Source organism: Eschrichtius robustus, chromosome 9 (assembly GCF_028021215.1).
Source record: "Eschrichtius robustus isolate mEscRob2 chromosome 9, mEscRob2.pri, whole genome shotgun sequence".
NCBI classification, from domain to species: domain Eukaryota; kingdom Metazoa; phylum Chordata; class Mammalia; order Artiodactyla; family Eschrichtiidae; genus Eschrichtius; species Eschrichtius robustus.
The window spans coordinates 25,279,363-25,298,063 of NC_090832.1; positions in this window are offsets into that span (position 1 = coordinate 25,279,363).

Here is an 18,701-nt window from a genome sequence, read left to right on the forward strand (position 1 = left end):
TTCCCACAAAAATATCATAATTGGCTCAAAGCACACAGACACCCAGCCAGTTGCTGTTCTTGTTCATTGTGTGAGCCACCTCCTTCTCATTCAAACTGAAACAAAATGAAAAGGAGGAAGGAGAAGCGGGCCACTTCTTCCATGCCCAACCTTGCTAGTCTATTTTTAGCCTTAGTCAAATTTGACACACAGGCAATAGTTCTGATTTTATTGCAACAACAAAAAAAGTGTACTAAATTCAAGATGTTAAAAACAAAACTTAGGTACAGTTAAAGGATTCCATTTTCTACTTTGCATACAACATGTGGAATTTCACAGGAATCCTACTGTTCTAGCCCTTTTATCTTTCCCTTTTCCCCACCATTTCTGAAGGAGAAAGAGAGGGAGGAGGGAGAGAGGGACAGAGGAAGGAAAGAAAGAAAAGAAAGAGAGAACCAGGCTAAAAAGCACAAGATGGCAGAGATGACACAAAGCCCTCCCCTCAGATGCTTCCGGGGGAAGAACTCTAGGAAAACCGAGGAAGTCACTGAGCTCTGTAGAGCCACACTTGGCTTCTCTTTCTTTAATTTCCCTGATCAACTCATGTGCTCTGAAATAAACTTCAGAAAAATCGTACCTCTACCCAAGGTTTCCTTTCTCCAAACACCATCACTTGCTCCATCACCCAGGTCTTTGCAAAATTAAATAAAACACGGCAACAAATTAAGGTCACCGAAAGTAAACAATTTACACCCTGGAGAAAAGGAACAAGCTAATCTTCAGGGCTGGATGAGAATAAGTGGTCATTGTTTCAATGTTCTTGTTCTGTTTGGTTTTTTTGTTTGAAATTTGTCCCTGTCTTCTGAACTCTCAGAGTGAACTAACTCATCTGGGCCAGAGTTAGCTTGATCTGCTAACATCACTTTAAGTAAATATACCTTGAACAATGTATATTATCTCTTTGCACCAGTTTCTTCCTCTGAAAATAGCTTCTCCCTTGCCCACAGGTTTACTTTGAGGAATAATGATGATTGTGATTACAAAGAACTTTGACAAAAATGGAATACTAATATAAATAATAATATGGATTATTAAATGCCATAGATCTGCTCTCCTATTAGATCATTCCCAATTATCAACAGTAATTTTTTCTCAAATATGTACCCTCAAAATCTCTGTTCAGGCCTTTAGTTTGACTTTTACATTATTTCCATAATATACAAAAACAGTCACATAAAAGATCAGAATTCTGCTCTCAGTGACCCCTGTACTGGTTGCTTACTCCACTTCAGTGACTTCTTTGCTCATACTGTTGTCCCAACTCAGCATTAACACTGTCTTGGACCCCAATAATCTAAACAGCATGCTCCTTTCAAGGAATAGATCAAGTATAATCTTTTGCAAGACAGATTCCCCTGGACTCATACCACCCCATACTCTCATTTTCCACCTCTGTGTGCCTACCACCTGGCTCCACCAATGTTTTCCAAACTGTGGGTCATATTCTCCTGACAGGTTTCAAAATCAATTCAGAGGGTTTCTATCAGGATTTTTTGTAAATTGGAATAGAATAGAAAATATCAGAATGCATTGCATTTAGAAATTAAGTATTGTTTTGTAAAACATACATATTATTTTGTAAAATTTAGTTTCACACACACACAAACCCAAACAAATATATATATATATATACTGAGTCATGATGTAAAGTCCATTTCTCATTGTGGGTGCAGACAAATGAACAATGACAACAAAAAAGTCTGAAAGTCACTTGCTATACCATACCATGAAGTATCTGATTTTATACAGGCTCTCTTTCCAAGGTCTTCTCACCACAGGGAGAGCATTTTCTCTCTCCCATTATATTTTAAATTCTCTGAAGATAGGCACCATATCTCATCTTTTATATTTCCTCCGATAAGCCTACCATCAAGAGTGCTTTGCTTGCAAGTACAATAAACACATATGAAACAAAAAAAAATTAATCACCTATTAACCTGAACGGAAACACTTCTTTTCTCATACAGTGGTCCCCTCAGGTCCCCAGGAGATAGGTTAGCAGAGGCTAGCATTGTCAAAGAAGGCTTCATGGGAAAGCCTTGAAGAGCAGCCTTTTAAAAAGCCATGAAAGCAAGAATAAGTATGGAGCATACAAAGGGGAGAGGAAGCTGTAGACACTCTAGTGTCCGTCAGGCGGAGCTGGAACACTCAGATCACAGTGGGCCCAGTGCAGCAGTGGACACGCAGCTGGTTGTGGTCCAGACCTTGATAACTGCTAAGAAAGCTAGAACTCACCCTCCCTCTTTCCTTTCCTTGTTTTCTTTTTCCCCAATAGTACTTAATTACCATACTACATATTTTTTATTTTTATTACTATATGATATATTTTAAAGTTTATTTACTTTGTTTACTGTCTTTCCTCACTAGAATGTAGATTTCAAGAGGGTGAGGATTTCTCTGTTGAATCCTCAGTGCCTAAAACAGTGCCCCGCGGATAGTAAGTGTTCGACACATATTTGTGGAATAAAAGAACATATAGAAGAACACCAGAAAAGAATAGTTCAAACCAGAGGTCAAGGGGGGGAAGAAAGAGCCTTCTAAAACCATATTACTATGTTCTCGGTAGACATAACATCCTTCTCCCATAGCTAGTGTAATATTTAATCCAAAGGAGACTAGCTTTGTATAACAAGGAGCCCTATGACAGCCATATCTTCTTCAGCAACTTCAGTGACCATGCTAATATCACTTTCTACACCTTATATCTCCTCCCAAACTGGCACTGAAAATTCCAAGACTCTTTCATCACCTAGATTTCATCTTCAAGATCCTCTATGTTTCTTCCCAATTAAATCGGTATTTTTCTACACTGCCACTCTAAAGCACGATTTCACCACTATGCTTTTGTCTTTCCTTCAACTGTCTACAAGGTTTGACTTAAATAATACAGCATTGGTCTTCTCTAAATACCTCTTTTAATACTGCACTAGTTCTATTGCTGCCTACCAAATTACCCCACAATTTAGCAGCTCAGAACAACAAACATGCATTATTTCACAGTTTCTGCATCAGGAATCTAGGCATGGCTTAGCTGGGTCCTCAGGCTCAGAGTCTCTCACGAGGCTCCAGTCCAGGTATCAGCGGGGATGCAGTCCTGTCAAGTCAAAGCTCATCTGCGGGGAGGATCGCTCCTGAGGTTGTTGGCAGGATTCAATTCCTCAAGGCTGCTGGCCCGAGGCCTCCCTCATTTCCTTGTCATGTGAGTCCCCACAGAGGGCAGCGGCTTCATCCGAGTGAGCAAGTGAGACAGCAGGAGAGAGTAAGCAAGACAGAAGCCAGTCTCCTGCAACTTAATCTCAGAAGTAACATCCATCATCTTTGCTGCACTCTGTTCCTTAAAAGCAAGTCCCAGGTTCAGCCCACACTCAGGGGGAGAGGGTCACACACGGACATGAATACCAGGAGATGGGGATCATTGAAAACCATCTGAGAAGTTGCCCACAAGTATGTTAATATATTGCTTGCAATCCAAATTCTAATTCCTAAGGGCTTCAAGTTTAGTTTATAAGACAAGAGGGGTGGATTGTGGTAATCACTTCATAATGTATACGTATATCCAAACATCGGTCTCTGTACACTGTAAATATAAACAATTTTTATTTGCAATATGACAATAAGAGTGAGAAAAGGTACAGACTTGTTCTGGTTCTTTCTTTTTCAATTACTGTTTCAACTAATCAATCTTTGATGACTAAATTTCACAAATTTAAAACTTTTGCAAAATGATTTTTGTTTAAACTGTTTCAGTCGTCTTATTCAAAACACTACTGATGTTTAGAACAAACACACAGGATAGTACATTATTGGATCCGAATGCCTGCTTCAAGGACACAACTTTTTTAAGTGCTAAGGTCACTGCGTGCCTGTTTCCAGAGTTAATTTTGATTGATCTGAAGTAGAATTCTCTCTCAAGATTCCTCTTCCTCCTTTATTTCCACTTAGAACGATTTCTACCAAGGGTATCCTGATGAACAGTGCTTACGTAAGATGTGCCTCTATTTCTATGGTTAAATAAGTCTAAGAAACACTGCATATTTTATGAGTCATGATATACATTACTATAGTAAAGACCCTAAGAAGTCCAGCAGTAAAGAAACCTGCTTACTCCTAACTTAGAATTTCCCAAGTTTATACAACCTATAAATTCCTTTACATGTAATACCATTAACATCCTGTAAAACTAGAGTTCTACTAAATAGTTTTTTGGGAAAATAGTGCCTTTGAGCAAAACATACCTACTTCTAGCATTAGCGTTCAAGCGAATAGATACAATGGTGAAAATTGAAATGAAAGGTAGACAATGGATCCCGCTTGTATGCAACCAGTTCTTTGGAAAATGTCTTGGGAAAGATCTTTAAAAACTCTATAAGCTCCAGCTGTTATAATGGTAAGGATGCATTAAGTACTAATTCTAAATTATGTAAAACAGCTGAACATTCACAATACTGCTTCCGTTTTCAGAAATGTATTTATGCTATCATTATTCCATCGAAGAACAAAAAAATTAGTGTCCACAACCTACTAAGGACTACTCTTTTTTCCAATGGGAAGACATCTTTACCAATATTACAACCAGAAGTAGCGTCCAACTTTTGTTCAGAACTTTTGCTCTAATAAATACTCTAGAATCTGAAAATAAATCTCCTGTACCCTCTGAGTATGATAACAGTTCTTTTCTTTGCCATCACATGAAGAATCGGTTTCACCTTTAGTCCAGTTATAAGGGTTGTTTTGTATGTTTCTGTAGTTAATTTTGCTTGATAGTGAACAGAATTCTCTCTCAAGATTTCCTTTCCTTCTGCAGAATATTCATTCTGAGTACTTGAATGTAGAATGGTACTGCATGTACTGAAGATGACCGCAAGTCTGCTACTCCTCTCTTCAAGAGGCGAAGTCTATTTCCCCTCCCCTTGAGTCTGACTTGGCCTTGTGACTTGCTTTGACCCATTAAAAATGTAGCAAAACTGATGTTACTCCAGTTCCCATCCCAGCGTCTGCTCATACTCTCTTCAAGCCAGACATTCTGCTGCGAAGGAGCTTGAGCTGGACTGTGGAAGGATGAGAGTCCAGTGGAGGAAGTGACAAAGACGCTCTGCTTGACCAAACTTGAATCAGACTCCTCAGAGTCCTCTTGTTGATTAGGCCCTAATCTTGGGCTTTGTCCTTGGTCAGCTTAGTCCAGTTTTAGTAAGAATCCTGCTGAGTCAGTTTATCAAAAATATCCCACCCTTGGTATCTCATTGCCCTGGCCTGCCCTCAGCAAGAATCCTATCGAGTTGGTTTAGCCAGACTCTTGCTACCCCTGATGTTTTCTCTCAGTAATTTTCCATCCACTGACCCCCACCCAGCTCTGCGGCTATAAATTCCTGGTTTTTCTTGTTGTGTTTGGAGTTGAGCCCAATCTCTCTCCCCTTGTAGTAGTCCCCCTGAAGAAAGTCCGCCTAACCATCTTAAACAAGTTTCAGGAATACATTTTTCCTTAACAAAGGATCTTGGACAGCTGGAAGATAAGAAGCTGTCTTCCAGCCTCAGCCAAGCTCCTAGCTCAATGGTTCTCAGCCTGAGCAGTTTTGCCCCCGGGGGCATTTTTGGTTGTCACTTCTAGCATCTGGTAGATAGAGGCCAAGGATGTGGCTAATCCTGCAATGCACAGGAGAGCCTCCACAACAAAGAATTATCCCAGCCCCAAACGTAGTGCCAAGGTTGAGAAATCCTATCCTAGCTGAACGCAGCCATATGAGGCACCACAGCTTCACCATATAGAGCAGATCGTCCAGATGAGCCCAGTCAACCCACAGAATTGTGAGAAATAGTACATAGCTGCTGTTCTAAGCAACTCTTGGGGTAGTTTCAATGCTGTGCTCTTGTTAAACCACTGAGGAGGGGAAGGGAAGGAGTCCTGACTTGCAGTGTTTGCACCTGCCCAAGGTATAAATGCTCCTACCATGGCCAAGTTTAGGCTACCAATATGAGCCACTGAACACAAGGCTATAAAGAGATGTGACAGTTGGCTCTGTGAATCAGTAGGACTTGGTTACACTGTCATAGGCAACTGAGGCAACATATGTAAAACATCCTTTTATATCCGAATTCTAGGCAGGGGCTTTCCCGTGTTCCGTTGACCAACTAGTCAGGGGTCTCTACTTATATACTGTCTGTGATCACATTTCTATCAGAAGCTTCTTTAAATGCCGAGACATTGATTCCAGTCTTCCTGGCTTGTGCCATTTTTTACACCATTAAAACTGTCAAACTGGGTTTAGTCAAGAGGCTCCCACAGAGGATCACAGCATGGACTCCACTCCAAAGCAACGCCGCAGCACTCTCAAATCTGTAGTCCTGAGGCGAGTGGTCTGATTCGGAACAAAACATTGCTCTCCCTAAACTGTGAAATGTAACTTCTGAACAATAACTAGAGGATCCAGGCCAAAGTGGAAGCAGGGGTGGGGAGACAACCACCTAGGCCGGCTTTGGGCCCATGCTAAGGCATGCTTTTCTTCAGAAAAAAAAATTTTTTTTTGGCCACTTGGCTTGCGGGATCTTAGTTCCCTGACCAGGGATTGAACCCTGGCCCCTGGCAGTCAAAGAGCGGTCCTAACCACTGGACCACCAGGGAATTCCCCAGAAAAAAAAAATTTTTTTTCCAGATAGATGGAATTTCTTCTAGCACATAAGCCCAAAACATTCTTTGTTATTTCCTAGAGCACCCATTCGTCAGGTTTCAGGGTGGACACTGGATTTAGGTTCTATTAAGTGTTATTATAGCTGTGTGGTTAGGAGATTATGCACAGAGCCAAACTTCCCGGGTTTCAGGCTTGGCTTACTAGCTGTGTGACCTTCGGCAACATATTTGTGAAATAGGGATAATAATGGTATCTATTTCAGAGTTAAGATAATTTTTGTGTAGTGCCTAGCACATAGTAAGCTCTCAATAAACAATAGCTATTATTTTTATTAGCAGGAGCATTTGAAGTTTATATTCACTGTTGCTACTCAAAGGCCCTCCTTTTAACTGTAAATGCTATTTAACATTCTACTTTCTTAACTGTAAACAAGTTTTTTTTTCTAAAAGCAGTACTGGTTCTAGGTCAAGGATAAACTGTTTTCAGCACACAACTTTAGTCTCATCCAAGAACAAACCACACTCTACTTCCTGTTGTGTGCAAATACGGGTACCTTAAAGAGACAGTCAAAACCAGCGACACACGCGGATGCAAAGATTGCAACAGAGTGCACTCTGGTGTACACAGCTGGAAGCCAGAATGGGAGAAGATTATAAGAAGCAATGTTTTCTTTGCCCAAGAGTTTGAAGTTGATTTGTGTGGGTATAAGAAGTTATTGCAAGTTACTAGATTAAAAAATAATGCAATGAAAACAGTATTTTTGGAAGAATAGTCTGACAGTAACATTCAGGACTGATAGGATAGAAAAAGTGGTGACTCGGAAGCCAGCAGAAAATCTAATGTATCATTCTGGGGATGAGATCATGAGACTTTGGGATTAGGAGGTCAACAGGGAAACCAGAGGAAAGGATGTACGTGATAGACATTTTGAAGGAAGAAATCATAGGCCCTAAAGACAAAAATCTTTAACCTTAAAGAAAGGCAATCTCATCAATATCTTATTTGGTTTAGATGGATACCATGAATTTCAATACCCACAAATAAATTGGTAGCACATTCTATGCTGGAAAAGCCCATAAGGGTAAAAAAGAACCCAATATTTACCCTATTGGTTTGTTTGCTTTTAAAGAACAAAATTAATTTACTATTAATCAAGATTTGAAAGCTCTAGTTAACACTGGGCATTTTGCCATTAAAAGATGCTGCCCAGTGAGCTAGATGTCTTTTGTACCAACTCTGGATTAAGCCAACAATCCTGGGTTCAATGGTTTCTCAAGACATTTGTAGGTTTCAGTCTGAGATGAAACAAGTGCCAGACATTTCCTGCCCCGCCTTCTAGGTGACTCTATTTCCCAACCTAGTATCCAAAGAAGTAGATTTAACTACTCAACATGTATTTTTCTGGTACCAATTTTATGCAAAGCTCTGTAATAGATGGATAGCAAGAACCATTCATTTATAAGTCACGAAGGTGTCATGACCATAGCATGAACAGGTTAAACAGGAGGAACTTTAGATTTGCTCCATCTATTTACCTTTAACTCACATATGGGATATCTTCTGACTTCTTGTCTATAGGTGACAATTTGATTCACAGTCTTTTCCCTTTGTCTTACCACAGAAGAGAAAACAGGCGTGGATCAAATTACCAGCTGATTCTTTTCTATTTTACAATGACAACTGCATTTGGTTTATTTTCAAAATATTTACTGAGCATATAATGAAGGTCTGTGCCAGATCTAACTGCAGTGATGAAGAAACAAACCCCGTCCACTCTCATGGAGTTCAGAGCCTGGTGAGAGAAAGCCACAGATAACGTCCTTATTCTCATGTCTTTCTTCAAAAGGACTTACAGAGAACAAAGAGATGTGTAACATAAGAAAATGAAGTATATTAGAAGAAAATGAGAAAGATAAGGCAAAGGGAAAGCAATGATGGTATCATACAATAGAGGTGGACTAATACACAAAATAAATACAATGAAGGCCTACATGTATTTGCTAAGGATCCACTAGGAATTTGGCTCTAAGCTTTTTAGCAATCTCTGTAAAAGAAGAAACATGGTCAGTTACACAATCCACAGGTTCCACCAGATAAAAGCGGACCAACTGCTCAAGAAAAATATAGCTAGTCCTGATATAAGGCCAAACAAACAAACCCCCAAGGATCCTACAAATGCAATACTATTGATATCCTGAAGAGCATCCTCAATAATATCCTTATAGTGAAGGAGTGGGGCTATTTCTTATAGCACATCTCAGTGTGAGCTGATGTCTTATCATCAAAGTCCAGTTCAGTAAAAGCAATTTTACATGGGTTTGCTTAAGCAGAAAAATTCATTATAATGTGATAGAAATATGCATAAAGTTCTATGGGAGAACAGAGGGGACACAACTGCAATTTCTTGTTCAAACTGTTGGAGCATGGGACTTCCCTGGTGGCACAGTGGATAAGACTCTGTGCTCCTAATGCAGGGGGCCCGGGTTTGATCCCTGGTCAGGAAACTAGATCCTACATGCATGCCGCAACTAAGAGTTAGCATGCCACAACTAAGGAGCCCTCACGCCACAACTAAGGAGCCCCCATGCTGCTCCTAAGGAGTCCCGCTGCCGAAACTAAGACCTGGAGCAACCAAATAAAAAAAAACCAAAAAAACAAAAAAATCTGCTGGAGCAGATGTCATCATTGAGGAGAGATTCTGGGAACTTCTATTCAATTTCCAAAGGAAATATACAAGTTTTGTTGCAAACACCTAACCTTCTTAAAACTCGAATTTTTATTATGGATGCAATATTGTTTTAAAAGGGCATTCTCACCATGGCAAAATTCACATTAAAAAATCAAAAGACACTTTCAATTGAAAGATTCTCATTTTCTCTACAGTGTACATATCTCAGCTCACCTTTAAGATTAAATATAATGAATAATAAATTGAGGGAAAAACAGAGTCTACTAACCTGAGGGGTGGGTGCCCATAGAATCGATGAGAGGTTAGACTTATATCAAGTTTATAGTAGGCTCCCCCGCAAACCCAAGACCACAAAACAAAGGGAGTTCTTGGGAGATGAGTTCTGATTCCATGTTAAGCTGCATTTTTAAAAAATGATATGGTCAGGAGTTAGATTTCTACCTGATAACAGAAAAAGAAAGAGCAAACAGAAAAAGAGGTTGTCAACATAATTCACACATCTGGTATCAAAGAGTCTTAAATTGCTAATCCAGTCAATGAAAAGGGGTGACAAGATTTGTCTCGAAGGGAAAGAAAAGCAAAAAGAATGTAAATGCTTCTATGGTTGGTTTTATGAAGGCAGTATTTTTCTTCAGTATTCAAACAGGTGTGAAAGGGAAGTGGCATTTTCCAGCTCTTTGTACCACTACCAGCTTCCTCATCAACAGGTACAGGGCAGCCTGGGTGAACCAGCCAAGTGAGTGACAGAAGGGTCTCCATAGCACGGTGATTGAGACTAACACCAGATAACAAAGGATAATGTTAAATCTCTGCAGGTAAAAATGCACAAAACGAGAATGATAGGCACAGATGAGAAATCTACTTGCCCACCACCAGTCAAAGAGCACTGAGAACCATTTGCATTTGACTCTCTATCTCCCAGTACCTGTGATTAGCTGCTGAGATTACAAAACAATATTTAAGATCTTCACCCAGCAGTGCTTTATATACTAAGGTTGACAACATTTTGTGCATGACAGAAATAAAAACCGAGTATTTCAAATCCATCTGCCACCCTGTAAAGAGGGTGGATCATTCAGCTTAAGAATCTTTTGTCTGCTGAGCACAAATGAAGTCATCCTCGGTACTACAGACACTTGGAGACAGTATTAAGTGATGGGTGAGGAGGCGTGGGCGTGAGATATATTTCTAAGCAGAGAGAGGGGAAAGGTGGGCGGGGAAGGAAACTAGAAGGGGAGGAAGCTGGAGGTGTTATGAAAGGGAGGGAAGAGGAAACACGGGAGCTAGCGAGCATCAGCTGGCGGGAGGGAGAGGGAGAGATCTGGGGGAGAAAAGAGATTTGAGGAAGGAGACTCGCCTCTTCAAGGAAATGTTTTGCCCTGTAACCAACCGCCCCAGTCTCCATATACGCATATATCACAATATAAAACCTCATGTAAAATACCAGCCTCTCAACACTGGCTTCTGGGGTGGATTTTCTTTGGGGGAACCAAAAGTCGTGTTTGATCCTACTTCACAGCTGGAGTGGGGCGAGAATAGAGGCGGCCCTGAGAGGACTGGCATATCCATCCAGTGTATTTTCCTAACTCTGTGGCGAACCAATAAAAATCATTGAAAGCCTGCAGCCATCTTTGTCTCCACCTCACTCTCCCCGCTTCATCCACTGAGTGTCCAGATCATGTAGATTCCGCCTCTCCGGTCTCTCACAAGTAGACCTCCTTCCTTTCTATTCCCACCACCATTTCCCCTGTATGACCTTCCCTGACTTCTGGCAGGGCTCAATCTCTCCCAGCCCTCAATACCCGCCACCCTTTTCTGTAATTCACTTCCCCCTTGGATCTGTTCTCACTTATATTTTGAATTATTGATATTTACGCAGACACTGACTCTCTGAGTACAGCGGCAGCTATATGAGAGCTGCGTTCTCCTCAACTTTATAGATTTGACCATCTATATATTTCCTATGTTTAGGAAATCTTTGTGAAAGCAAAGGAGAGAGAAGGAAAAGGGAATGAAAAGGGAAGTAGAAAGGGATGGAGTAAAATGAAAGGGGAGAGAAGGAAGGGAGTGGAAGAAATTCAGTAACATCTTTTTATCCGGGGTATGTAATAGGTCTTCCGTACAAGTTTAATTTTGTTTCTTCTCAAAATCATCTTTTCCATACTTTTTCTTTTTTCATAACCGCATCCCTATTTTATTTGGAATAGGTGACTCACACAGCATTTATACACATTCAAATAGCAGTGTTTAGCCCCACATTTCCCTCTTACCCTAATACCTCTTCTACTTTGATTTTCTTTACAATCAATGTTCTTTATTCTTAAGATAGTAGAAAAGTAGACTAAAAAGTTTGGAGGCTGTTCTAAATAATTTTATTCTACTATATACTTCATTCATCCTTCCTGAGTATCAGAGGTATTTCATGAGGGCCAATATGTTACATATTTCTAAAATGATTATTTTTCTCATTTCTCTGGCTCAGAGAAGTCTGACAAGAACCTCTGCAGCTGCACTGGTTATAGTCTCAGACTGATCCCCAGCCAGGTGCAAGGACAATGGCTGTTTATTAATATACCCCAGGCCAGCTGTTGTCTTAACATGTGCAATGCCCAGGCCCTGGGGAGAAGGACTCTATTTTATCTGCAGCCTCCCCTTTTTTGGTAAGGAATAAACTTTGCTATCAGTTTTGAAATAGCTTCTAATAAGTTAAAAGAAATAAATTTTGTTTTATGCAATATATTTTTCACCCAAAGCACCAATGATAGACCCTAATGTCTGCTGTGAAATGATTGGTGAAATGATGTATGTGATTTCACTCGAGTCTGCCATGGAAATCAATCCTCCATGAAAGTACCCTGTAATCGGGTATAATTGAACATAATGAACAGGTAAAACATGAAACAGAAGAACACATTGGCAGGTAATATGTAAGAGGACCAAGGGAATACTCGTAAAAGGGAGGCAAGACAATAAAGATAGGTGATATTTCAGTTTTTAAAACTACTAACAAAGTTCTCTAAGGAACCCCCAAAATATCAAGAGGGGCTCCAGCTTGCAAATAGGCCACACTCTCCATTCTGTCACTTTTAAGTTAGTGCCTTATTCATAAATACTTGATCACCATCATTCACAAATACTTGTCATCTAAAATCAGAAAGGTGGCAGAAACCAAAGTATTCTGTGTCAGATTTATTTTATCCAAAGTCATACAATCGTACATTGGGAAGAGACCTTGCAATCTGACCTCCTCTTGAGCCCTGGAATTCCTTCTACCAAGTCCTGAAGCAGATGATCATTTAGCCTTAGACTGACTCCAAACTTGCTTCATCATTTAGCCTTAACTTGAACTCTTCCCATGACAGTGAGCTAAGGCAGGCTACTACATTATCGGAGATTTTTGTTTCCCAGAAAGTTCCTTTGTATGTTAAGGTGAATCTTGCTTCCTTATAATTTCTCTCGATTGATCATAGTTTTGCTCTCTGGAAGATTCTATGTTATAATTTGTGGAGAAACCCTTGAGTAGATAAAGTGACAATTTGAGATATCCTAGGTCTGAAGAGTAGAGAACTAAGTGAGGTGAAATAAGATACATACTTATATATCCAACAATGCCTTTGGATCAAAGTAAATAGCATAACTCATTATTCCAACTTACATTCACAGTACGTAGTGTATATAGTTAAGATTTAAAGGTATGTCACCCCCAAGTACAATGTGATACCTTCTCTAACTAGACTCAACCGTCATCCCTCAATTTCTTATACTGTTCCAAATTCTGTGATCTCCCTAGCCTAAAATCAAGCAGGTGAAAGGCTTTGGGAATGAGAGACATAGGGAAATAATTTTTCCAAGATTTTTTTTCCCTGAAAATATTAGGGAATGGCATTTCTTTTTGTTTAATTTTTAGCCCAATAAACTTGATGTTAAAATTTGTCACATATAAACAGAGAGGCCTTGGGAGACATCTGCATCACTCCAGCTTCAGGCAAAACTACAGACTTTGCAAACAACACCTTGAAACTCTACCACTTCCCCTGCTTCTGAGGTTAAAAGCAAGTACTTGCCCTCATTACTCTAGTTAAGATCTTATCTTCTGTTGTTTTTCTTCCTCTGATAGGCTGCCCTGGGCACAGTAGAAAAGTGCTTTGATATTTGCTTTCCTCCAGGCTCAAACTAAAAGAAGACCATCAGGAAAATACAGTCTCACTCACACATACACATGCACGCGCACGGGCACACACAGCATTAGTCTATGCATTTCTAACTTTCCTTCCTCATTTGTGATGGATAAATCACCATGTCCTCTGCTCTGGGTTTTTATAACCATAACTTCATAAAAGAGATTTGTTCACTTCAAGTAATTAACATTTTCTTCCTCTAAACAAATTTCGAAAGGGATATATTTTCAACACTGTAGATTAGTTCTCTTATAGGTTACTAATATGCTGAATTCCTTTTGAACAACAACAGAGCATATATTTCTATCATATGCTTCAAAGAATATAGCAGACTGAGTTCTAGAAAGCAGGAGTGCTTTCTAGAAATGGATACATTTTTTAAACCAAATGGCCAAATTAAGCCAGATTATGCTGGGAATCTGAGATATTTAAAAATCATTAGAATTGACAGAATAAAGAAATACCTATTTAAATGCAAAATAATTCTTTTTCTCTTTACCTTTTTAAGGTCAGTGAAAGAAAGTTCTCACAATTTTACAACTGTTAAAAAAAATTGAACTATATAACATCTACTTTCATAAATATTTATCCAGTTTAGTCTTAAAAAACAAGCCAGGAGGCAGTACTTTCCACATGTTTGCAAGTGAGGAAGGAAGAGCTGAGACAGCCTCAACATCCCAGGAGCCAAACTTGGCGTCTCATGACATCAGAGCCCAGGTGTGTCCACTACCGCATCACTATTCTACTGATTTGCGGTTCACTTTGGTCTGCTATTCCAAATAAAAATGACCCTTGCATTTGCTTTCTAAACAGCTATCTTCCAAACATCATTAGCTTAGTAAATCTTGAAATTTTTCAAATGATTCTTCATTCATGGACTGAGTAAGCCAGGTCCTTTGCAGGAGATTTCCAAAAATAAAAAATACATTGGAACAGATGAATTATAAGACAAGTTTTAATTTTAAAACTAGTAATTCTAGGGACTTCCCTGGCAGTCCAGTGGTTAAGACTCCAAGCTTCCACTGCAGGGGGCACAAGTTCAATCCCTGATTGGGGAACTAAGATCCCGCAGGCCGCACGGCATGGCCAAAAAATAAATAAATAAAATAGTAATTCTATGAGATTACACACACACACACACAGACACACACACACAGACACACATCAAAGCAAGAAACAAACATATACTTAAATAGACAAATTAGGGTATGTGAGAATCCTGCTTTATGCAAGACAGAGTCTCACCCTTAGACAAACATTAAAGTGACCTGGAAATTTCAAAAAATAAACTGTGAGAGCCTCACCCTCAGAGATTATGATTTAATTAGCCTGGCAAAGAGCTCCCAAATTAAAAGTTTATCTTAAACTTCTTAAAAAGCACTTCTTTAAAGGTGCCTGGGTCATTCTAATGTGCAGCCAGGACAGTGTCTGTGGGGAATTCGGAGAATGGAAGCCAGGCAGAGGACAGTTCATACTTTCTCTTCTTGAGAGTCAACATTTCTGCTTGTATTGAAGAGATTGTGGTGATAAATACCACAAGAGGCATCTACTGGTATTAGTCTTGGAAGGCTTTTAAAGGAGATGAGGCTTAAACAGAATTTTGAAAGAGAACAGAGTGTAATTTTACTATGAGAATAGAGGAGCCAAGATTAGGTCAGGGAGTTAGACGTGTAAGAGTGAATTATGTTCAGAGCTGGAACAGAGCTTTTAACTGAGAACAATTAAGGAATGCCAAGAAACCCATGATCAAAACTTTGTTTCTTCTAGGCACTCAGTAAATAGTAATTAAATTTCATTGTAATTGAATTGAAGTAATCTTAATGGAAGATCATTAAGTGGCTCAGATTAAGTTCTATATTTATCACTGTGTCCCTGTGTCCGTTTAATCCTGGGTCTGCTCTCAGAGATTTAGAAATATTATGACCCAAGGATCATTCTCTTCACTCTCCCTTCCTACCGCATATTACCTTTATTTGAATGGAAATGCATACTCATAGTAACATCGCCTCCTTACTTTCAGCAGACCAAATGTTACCCTGACCCCATTCAATTAAAGATAATTCGGAGATACTATAAAATTTCCCATTATCCCAACCATAGTGGGTAGCTCTTAAGGTCCTATGATGATGGTCTCATGACCATGGGGGAAAATGGATTATATTAACATTTCAATAAAACATTTCCGCTGAACTTTAGAATCTAATAATACCATTAGAGTTATACCTAGTTCCTTTTTAAAAATTGTAAAATATTTCTCATCCTGTTTTAAATATTACTTTTGTTTCCAAGAGAGAGTAGGGCCAAATAAGGATAGTTTGTGAGGTATATAAAGAAACTATTCACTGGCTAATTAATCGAGAGTGAAATTTTAATGAGACTTGCTTGAAAATCCAGCATGACCTTCCTGTACCATCTTTCCTTGAGGACCATGCCATCAACGCTTAAAGATCAGTACCTGTAGCTCCAAGAGCAAACATAGCAGCAGCTGTCATCAACAGGTAGCAAGACATGGCAGGATTAAACAAAGCATCCTTATCATCTTCAGGTGGAAACATGGCATAAGGTATGCTGGACTCATTAATAGGATCTGTGGGAATGGTGTAATATCTGACCTTGCAAAATATTGAAAGAGTCACAGGTTGTCTTTGAGGCCACTACCCCTCAATCATAAATTTATTCATTCACCCATTCATTCATTCAGCAAATACTGAGACTGCACTATGTGCAAGACGCTGAATAGGCCAGGCTACTCTCTGCTCTCACAGGGCTTCGTGCGGGAAAACTGTCAATAAACAAGTAAGCAGATTTAAAATTATAATTAGAAATTGAAAAATAAATATCGTGAAGGCAATAAACAGCGGGTAACGTAAGTGACTAATGAGAGGGCACCAGCCCTGCACACAGTCAGGAGTAGGGATTTGAGCAGAGAGAAGATTCTAGATGAGGCTGGATGCTAAGGAGCTCAAGGCCAGGTTGTACGGGACCTCTTTTCTATTCAGCCCGGATCCTCCCTGCTGCCCAAGAACACCTTCTGCAGGATCCAAACCGAGTCGATGCCTTACTGTCTCCTTTGTGAAAACTATTCTGCAGTAGATTCAGCCTTGGATTGTGCATACGCACGTGTGTGTGTGTGTGTGTGTGTGTGTGTGTGTGTGTGTGTGTGTCTGTGCTGTGTGTGTATGTGTTGGGGGAGATGTTGCTAGCATAATTCAGGTTTTGAAATAAAGTTAATTATTTTTTTTCTCCCACAGTTATAAACTTAATTTTTCAAGAAAACTACATGGGCAATTATTGTTGAGTACTGCTCATCTGGGGAGCCCAAACTTACTGACAGTGAGAAAGCTACCCCAGTGAGACCTCTGAATCCTCTAATTTGCTGAGTTTGGGGGGTGATTTGGGGTGGGGCAGGGAATAGGAGTGCTATAACAAGAGCTTAAAAGGCTGTGATGCATGTCAGCAAGTTAGGGAGAATCTCAAGGGAACCGATGTAAAAAGTCAGTTGTGATGGCTACACCATTTAGCTTTGATGTTCTCAACCATTTGAACCTAATATCTACTTTTGATAAATATAAAAAGCTCATATACTCTGTTATGGAGTGAATTATGTCCCCTCCACCCCACCCCCCCAAAAATATGTTGAATTCCTAATACCCAGTATCTGCAAATGTGACCTTACTTGGAAATGGGGTATTTGCAGATGATCAAGATGAGGTCATTAGGGTGGGCCCTAGTCTAATATGACTATATCTTCATAAAAAGGGGAAATTTGGACACAGACACAGTCACACAGTGTGAACGCCATATGAAGATGAAGGCAGAAATCAGGGTGATGCAGCCACAAGTCCAGAAATGCCAAAGATCACCAGCAAACCATTAGAAACCACATGAGAGGTACAGAACAGGTTCTCCCTCAAAACAGCCAAACCTGCTGACACCTTGATCTTGGACTTCTAGCCTCTAGAACTGCAAGACAATGAATTTCTGTTGTTTTAAGCAACCCAGTTTGTAATACTTTGTTACGGCAGCCTTAGCAAAACTAATACACAAGATTTTCCATTTTTTACCTCTTTATTTTTAAATAATTATAGATTCATAGGAAGTTACTTTTCCATTTATTTTGAAATTTCAGATAGACTTGTAGGAATGTGTATAGGTTTATCAGAAGTAGATGCTGGGTTTAAAAGTTTCAAAACTTCAAAGCTAAAGGGTGTAGCCACCACAGCTGACTTTTTACATAGGTTCCCGTGAGCTGCTCCCTAACTTGCTGACATGCTTTTCAAAAATATGTATCATAGCCCACCCGTTCCTGGAAATTCTGATATTCATCATGGGAAGAGAGTATGTATCCCACCTTCACACTGCACAGCTGAGAATCACTGTTCTAGCTTCTCTGAATTATTGGGTGGGCCAAAAAGTGCCTCCGGTGTTTAAGTAAAAATAAAAGACACATTTTTCATTTTCACCAACAACTTTATTGAACAACGTATTCACCCTTTTGTTCCACTACCTTCTGCCATTTTTCAGGCAACTTCATAATTCCATCTTCCGAAAACTTTTTATCTTTTTGAGCAAAGAACTGTTCCAGGTGCCTTTTACAGTCTTCCAGGGAATTAAAATTTTTTCCATTAAGAGAATTTTGTAAAGACCAAAATAAATGGAAATCCGAAGGTGTAACGTCTGATGAATGCGGCGGATGAATCAGAATGTCCCAGCCAAGCTGTAACAGTTTTTGCCTGGTCATCAAAGAAACGTGTGGTCTTGCCTTATCCTGATGGAAGGTTATGCGTTGTCTGTTGACTAATTCTGGACACTTTTCGTTGAGTGCTGCTTTCAGTTGGTCTAATTGGGAGCAGTGCTTGTTGGAATTAATAGTTTGGTTTTCCGGAAGGAGCTCATAGCAGAGGACTCCCTTCCAATCCCACCATACATACAGCATCACCTTCTTTGGATGAAGACCAGCCTTTGGTGTGGTTGGTGGTGGTTCATTTTGCTTGCCCCACGATCTCTTCCGTTCCACATTATTGTACAGTATCCACTTTTCATTGCCTGCCACAATTTGTTTTAAAAATGGAATATTTTCATTATATTTGAGTAGAGAATCGTATGCAGAAATACGGTCAAGAAAGTCTTTTTCGCTTAACTTATGTGGAACCCAAACATCAAAGCGATGAA